The sequence below is a fragment of the Plodia interpunctella genome, chromosome 15, assembly GCF_027563975.2.
Source record: "Plodia interpunctella isolate USDA-ARS_2022_Savannah chromosome 15, ilPloInte3.2, whole genome shotgun sequence".
NCBI lineage: Eukaryota > Metazoa > Arthropoda > Insecta > Lepidoptera > Pyralidae > Plodia > Plodia interpunctella.
The window spans coordinates 6215207-6222076 of record NC_071308.1 but is presented as its reverse complement, the minus strand read 5'-3'; positions in this window follow the sequence as shown (position 1 = coordinate 6222076).

Here is a 6870-nt window from a genome sequence, read left to right as displayed (position 1 = left end):
CGACAGGCTCTCATCCGAAATATTAATTATTTTGTCATTATATTTCATCAGCGATGGTAAATTCGAAGTTAGTTCCATACGAACCTGGATTGGATGAATATTGAAACTAGAATTTGTAAATTTGTTTTTTTTTTTTAACTTTTCTTAGTTGATAAAAAAGTAAATATACTTAGGCTTTTTTTATTTAATAATAATTTAAAGTTAGATTTCACCATTAAACTTAAAGTTCATTCTTTTAGTATGTACTTTTATTATAAACAATACGTTCAATTGAAACAGACATACATTTCGTACCTATTCCCATTTACCACCAATACTTCGTAAGTTTCTATAAATTCAATTTGAGTACGCACGGCCTAAACTTTACAAGGAGACAAGTTTCAGAGTCGTGATGCAGTAATTATATAATCTAAATACATATTTATATAAGTACTTAAATACTTTACTTACGTGCCTAGTAAACATGAACAATTCAATTTCTAACTATCCTCCCTTTCTTCTCATCTTTCTTTCAATCATACAGACTCTACAAATCGCTAATTGAAGGTTCGTAGAAAACCTTAAAATGCACTAATTTCAAAAGACAGTTTCATGAGTTTAAAAACTATGTTAGAAGTAGTAATCACAATTAGGCCAATAAAGTGAATATACCTATGCTCACTGGGAAAGTCCATAAATTCAATTAAGCACGGAGAAAAGAGAATTTTATTTACAATGGAAAATGTGCTTGGACACAGGCGGAGTTCTATGCTAATGTGTATTATCGATTTAGGGCGAGTTGCGCCGTCAAATTTGACTTAGATGTTAACCGGCGCACCGCTGAGGTGTAGACAAAATGGCGTAATTTGCGTTTTTCTAGTTAATGGTCAAAGTTGATGGTGCAACCCACCCGTAGTGTCTATTTTTGGTTTTCAAGCTCAGTAAAATGCTCATTGGCAGTTTGAGAATTCGAACGGCGCACCGCTGTGGTGTAGACAAAATGGCGTAATTTGCGTTTTTCTAGTTAATGGTCAAAGTTGATGGTGCAACCCACCCGTAGTGTCTATTTTTGGTTTTCAAGCTCAGTAAAATGCTCATTGGCAGTTTGAGAATTCGAACGAAAGTTTTTGTCTCTATTTAAACAGTTTTTTCATAGCTTTTCTTTTTATACAGGCTATCTGAAAATTATATTGACATTACAGTCTTTCAGTATCGATTTCGAACGTTTATCTACTGTGGTCATTTGACATTGTACATTTTGATGAATGATGCATAGGTAATACTTATTCTGATTCAGTTCATTTCAATTATACGACTACAATGTCCCGTTTAAACATACAAACATATACGCCTGTGTTATTGCTTGATATACTGTTGGCTGTACGTTCATCAGAAAAAAGCTGTCTAAATAATAAATTCCAAATTATGTGATTGTATCCCCCGAGAAAAGTGTTGTCAGTATTAATCTTATTCCATCATTTTACGTGGTACGCTTAATAGTTGTTTTACATTTGAGCAATTTTAACAAATCATTAGCTAATGCATATTCATACGTACTAAATAGTTAAACAATTCATGTATCGTGGCGAACGTAAAATGGAATGTAACATTTTAGTTAATTAATAACTCATTATTTGCATATTACGGCAACCCTGGCGGAATACTGAGCCTTGACTCAGAGTAATGTACCGTCAAAGAATATGTAATGGTATTGTGCAGAAGGTTCATCGAATTAAGACCGATATACACCCAGTGCGAAACACGTGCGCCTGAAATAGATGATAGTGTGGCACCGATTAGATAAGTGACCAAAAATATATTATTTTGAGCTCTTCCGTGCTTCGGAAGGCACGTTAAGCCGTTGGTCCCGGTTGTATTTGCAGTTTTTAAAACCCGCCAATCCGCAGTGGGCCCTCGTGGCGGCTTATGAACTACACTCCTTATCTATCCATAAAGAAGGCCTGTGCCCTGTGCAGTATGGCTGTAGATGATGATGAGCTAATGTTTACCTCTGGTTATTAATGGATCTGTTTTTGTTACTCTCTTTGTGTCGTTCCCATAGCTAGCCTATAGCTCTAGGAGACCAAGTAATGTGATAGATTTTTCGACAAATTGGAAATTGTTGCATATAACAGTGTGCCAGTAGCGCTACTGAAATATAACCCCACATGGGGTGCACCGACCATTGTGGGTACCTCTTCTTCGTACTGAAGTCGCTCGGCCCTGTAGTCATGTATCGTAGACTACTTAGAAACAAATTATTAATTCACCGCAATTTAGCTGCTGTTAATAAATTACCTTGTACAAAGATCCCAGTTATGTAATGATAATGTAATAGTATTTTAGTATATGAAGTATATTTGAGGCCTGTGGTTTTCACTTTACTGAGCGATTAAATAATTAAAGGCGATGAAAACTGAGAGAACATATCATTTTTCCTAAAGAGAGGGTCAATGCTAAAGAAATACCACAGGATGATTATTTTATTCTACATAAGATATAATTGATTTTGTCATCGTTTTATAAAACTTTCTAATAAAATCAATTATATTTTATATAGCATAATCTCCTGTGGGGTGGACAATGGATACGCGCCTTTAGAGTATACTGTAGGATCGATGTATAAAGCTTGTCAATTACATTATCAAATTGCGATTGACTGGCGTCTGTATTGATCCGCAAGCTCATGTATTTTTAGCCATTTTCATAGTATTAACATTATATGTAAATATAGTGGAACGTAGGCATGACAATATGCATGTGTTCGGTGATGAAGTAATGCCCCTAACATGTAGCTCAGCATAATTCGGACCGTTGGACGTATTTTGAATACGTGCCTCCCATTTTTTAAGGTCTAGTTCAAGGTTTTCTATCACTTATGGCGATTTTGTCAGAAAGTGGTGAAACTTTATTACCTTAATATTACTAAATAATTTAGATTATCTTTACAACTAGCCTCATTCGCCTGATCGCTCCAGAGCAGAAGTGTTTGATTCAATTTGTTGTCGAGGCCCGCAGGATTCTCGTTTTTCCCACAACCCTCGATTTATTTTATTTAAAAGTACCTATTGGTCCAATACAAACTTCTTTCCGAATGGAAACTTTCAATTCCAGTTTGAAATAAATGTTTTATACTTTGATATTCCTTCAACTTTTGCGATTGCTTCAAGATAACTCAGAAACTAATAAGTGGCTTATATAGTACCTATTGTTGTTTTATATTTCTTGGAACGTAGAAAACTTTTATTTCTAAGTGAGTGATCACATCATCTATATACATATAATAAAACTGTGAGTGTTTGGCTATATCTGTACGTAGGACTTTTATATAGAAAAATTCTATTCTATTAAAAATTGTATTGGAGTTCTTTATAGGATTAGTCCTATAGATATACCAATTAGTCCTATAGATATACATTGGTATATCTATTGAGATATACTAATAGAAGCCAAAACAATTTTTGCCTGTCTGTATGTTCGCATCACGCAAATACTACTGGATGGAATTTGATGAGGTTTTCTCAGTCGTATAGCGAATGGTCTAACTTAAAGATCCGATATAGATTTCATCGCGATACAATAAGAATTTATGAGCGGAAACGCAAGAGATAAGCGAGGGCGAAACTAACAGTGTTATAAGAGTGTAGTACACTTATTTATGCCGGCTATACATTATCGGGAAAGAGTTCGCCAAACTTTGCTGATTTGGCATACATTGATGGTTTTTCAATGCGATAATATAATATCTCTCATATAAACTAAGTACGCAATGTTGATGCATTTGCGTCGTCATTTATCCGATAGCATGTAATAAGATAAAAGGTTCGAAATTGTCGCTAAAATTAATAATGAAATACCACATTATAGGTAAGTCGAGAAGAGTCATTAAAAAAAATTATGTATAATTGCATAATTTTTTTTAATGACTCTTCTTTCTTTCTTTCAGAAAGAAATGACATTAGGATAACTTTGGGAAATTCGTTTAAATACAGTTTAATTCAATAACCGCCTGGAAGCTTCCGCAAAGAATATATTTTATTACTCCGACAACTTTTCTAATGTCCTTAATTTTAAAAAACGGGAAAAACTCTGAATGTCTTTTAGGGTTCCGTAGTCAATGTGTAGTTGTTGTTTGGTCGGCATTTATTATCTACTTCTATGTATTTATAAAAAAGTAATTAGTCGATAGACCAAGGAGCTTAAAAAGAAGAAGTGTAGAAATGTAGACGTTATATCAAAATAAACTTCATTTGTCTCACTCTAAGTGGTTAAAAATTGGTAGTGAATAATTTAATGGTAACATTTCAGAAATGTGTTGATAAACGTATTACCTACTATATACAACCTACAACATTAGTACCTATAGATATTAATGTTGTAGTGTACATCTCAATGAAAGTGTGTAACGAATGCGCAATGTACTTAGTATTCCGGTTTACTATCGACACGCAAATAAAGTGTTCAATGTATTTCTTTAATCGTTTTATCTAAAAATTAATAGCTCTGTATATTAATACATTAGTATATTAGGTTCACTTACGGAACCTTGCGCTACGTGAATGTATTCCGCACTTGACATTTTTTTTATTAGGAACTTGTGATCATTATCATTTTTAAGAACTTTTTAATTCTGCAATAAATTGCCTGCATTATTTTTGCAGAAATTCTCCAAAATATTACTATATATTTTATAAACTTTTTTTAAAAAACTTTTTTTGTAAGGTACTACAAATACTCGTATATAGGATTAAAATAGATTTTTTTAAAGTGTGACCTAAAAAACACGAGTGTAAACTAGTAAACTAATTTTAGTTAATTGTTTGCTTTGTACATCAAGCCACCCTTCATTGCAGGTTTATGTGCGTTGACAGACTTTTAATTTTATAATTTACTAGCACTGTCCGCATGAATTTCAAACAGTTCATTTTCCAGCATTCATCCTGGAAAAAGTACATAATAGAAAGACATATTGTATTCATGGTGCCCTATGTCCTGTACACATGTGTAAATAGTTGTATTTTGTCATCGCCTTTCGTAATATTTATCTCCGGTAGAGAAAAGCTTACAAAATGTATGTTACAGTCAGCAGCACACATCAACCTACACAAATTCATTGCTAATTCGCTGTTATTACCGCGCCATAGAGGTTCATGCAGGGTTAACTTTATGTGTTGTTGACTGTACGTTTGATGTTCGCGCTGCGGAAATATGTGTTATCTTTATCACGCCATACAAACAAAAGTAAACACTACTCGGCCATTATTTCTTTCCTATTCCACTTGACAAAACCTTCGGCAATGAATGAGATGACAGTTATTCAATTACATTACGAGGCCATCGGAGACAGTGGCAGGGGGAATTTTCCTGGAGTGTCGGGACACTCGACACGAGCTGTGGCTGGCAGACAATCGCTGACACTCTTTGTATGGGAACTAAAATACTGTGTAACACTCGGGTCGCGCTTAAATGAAACGTTGAGGACTTATGTCTTCGGAGATTCAATTTTAAGTTTGTCGAACAAATAAAAAAAAAACATTTGCAATTAATATGAGTACATATAAATCACTACTACCACTCCATTTTAATATCTAAACGTTAGAGGCGCGCAGATCAAAATCAACGTCAAATTTGACGGTGCAACTCACCCTTATATTGTAGTTTTAATTTTATTTGTTAAATTTAGTTTTTATTGTAGGTAAGTTTAATTTAGTTTTTATTTTGGTTAAAGTACATAACACCTTCTTGTTGCGTATTTACCTAACTGTTAAATCCGTCACTGGTCTGACCTACTACCCTCATATATAGCTCAGTAGTTACATGGCTGTATTTTCAAAGCTATTTATCTTCACGGTCAGAGCCCCGACCGTCTGATGCAAGCTTTATTGGCGAAAGTTACAAATCGACGGATTTTATCGACAATTTTACGTCGACGATGAACGAACATATTTTTAGAGCCTAAAATTTATTATGATTGATGTCCGAATCGAAAATCGTGTCCAACATCATTTAAATCAGTGTGAAGTGGCAACGTCTCTCAAAGCAAAAAGATTTTCCATGAGAAATACTTACTCGGAGCAATGTTAGATTATTGTAGGAATATTGAAAACTTATTCTAGTTTTTAGGGATAATTAAAAAAATATCAGAATTCAAATTTAACAGAGTACAATGGAAAATACACCATCGACAAGAACCTCGTTCTTAAATTGATTGATTGAAAAAAGTATCGTGACTAAAAAATTAATTCATTTTGGCGTTACATCAAATAATTAAACTCATCATTTGTCGTTTCATGTTGTTGTATTTAAATAATTACCTACACATGACTGTACCGGTTAGAAACTTTACGACTACATCTCAATAAGTCTAGGTAGATATATAGATAGATAAACTGTTTATTTGTATCGAGGACACACAATATACATTTATGATACAGTAAACCATTAAAATAAAAGACAAATACACAAGAAACATTCTACATAACTATACAATCATGTGCTGCAGCGATATAAAAGGGAAGTATCTCAGTGCATATTCTGCTCAACAAAGAGAGCAGGGTACTGGTTTTCAGATATCACCTGAGGGTACACGGGGTTTCACGCATATCGGAGACGATCGCGCCATAGTAATTATATAATTAATGATACACACTTAACACATTTAAAATAAAAATTGCTAATATTATGAAGACAATAGGAGGTAGACTAAATGAATACGAATTCAATTTAAACCGAAACTAACACAATAGCACCAGACAAATACAAGCCACTCGTCACACGCTACACAAAACGAGCAGACATCATCACCAGGCAACTAAGTTGCTTTTTGGTTTATTAGACTAATTCGTATACCTAGAATACTGGGGTAGTATAGCCTATGTTATTGTTGTTTAC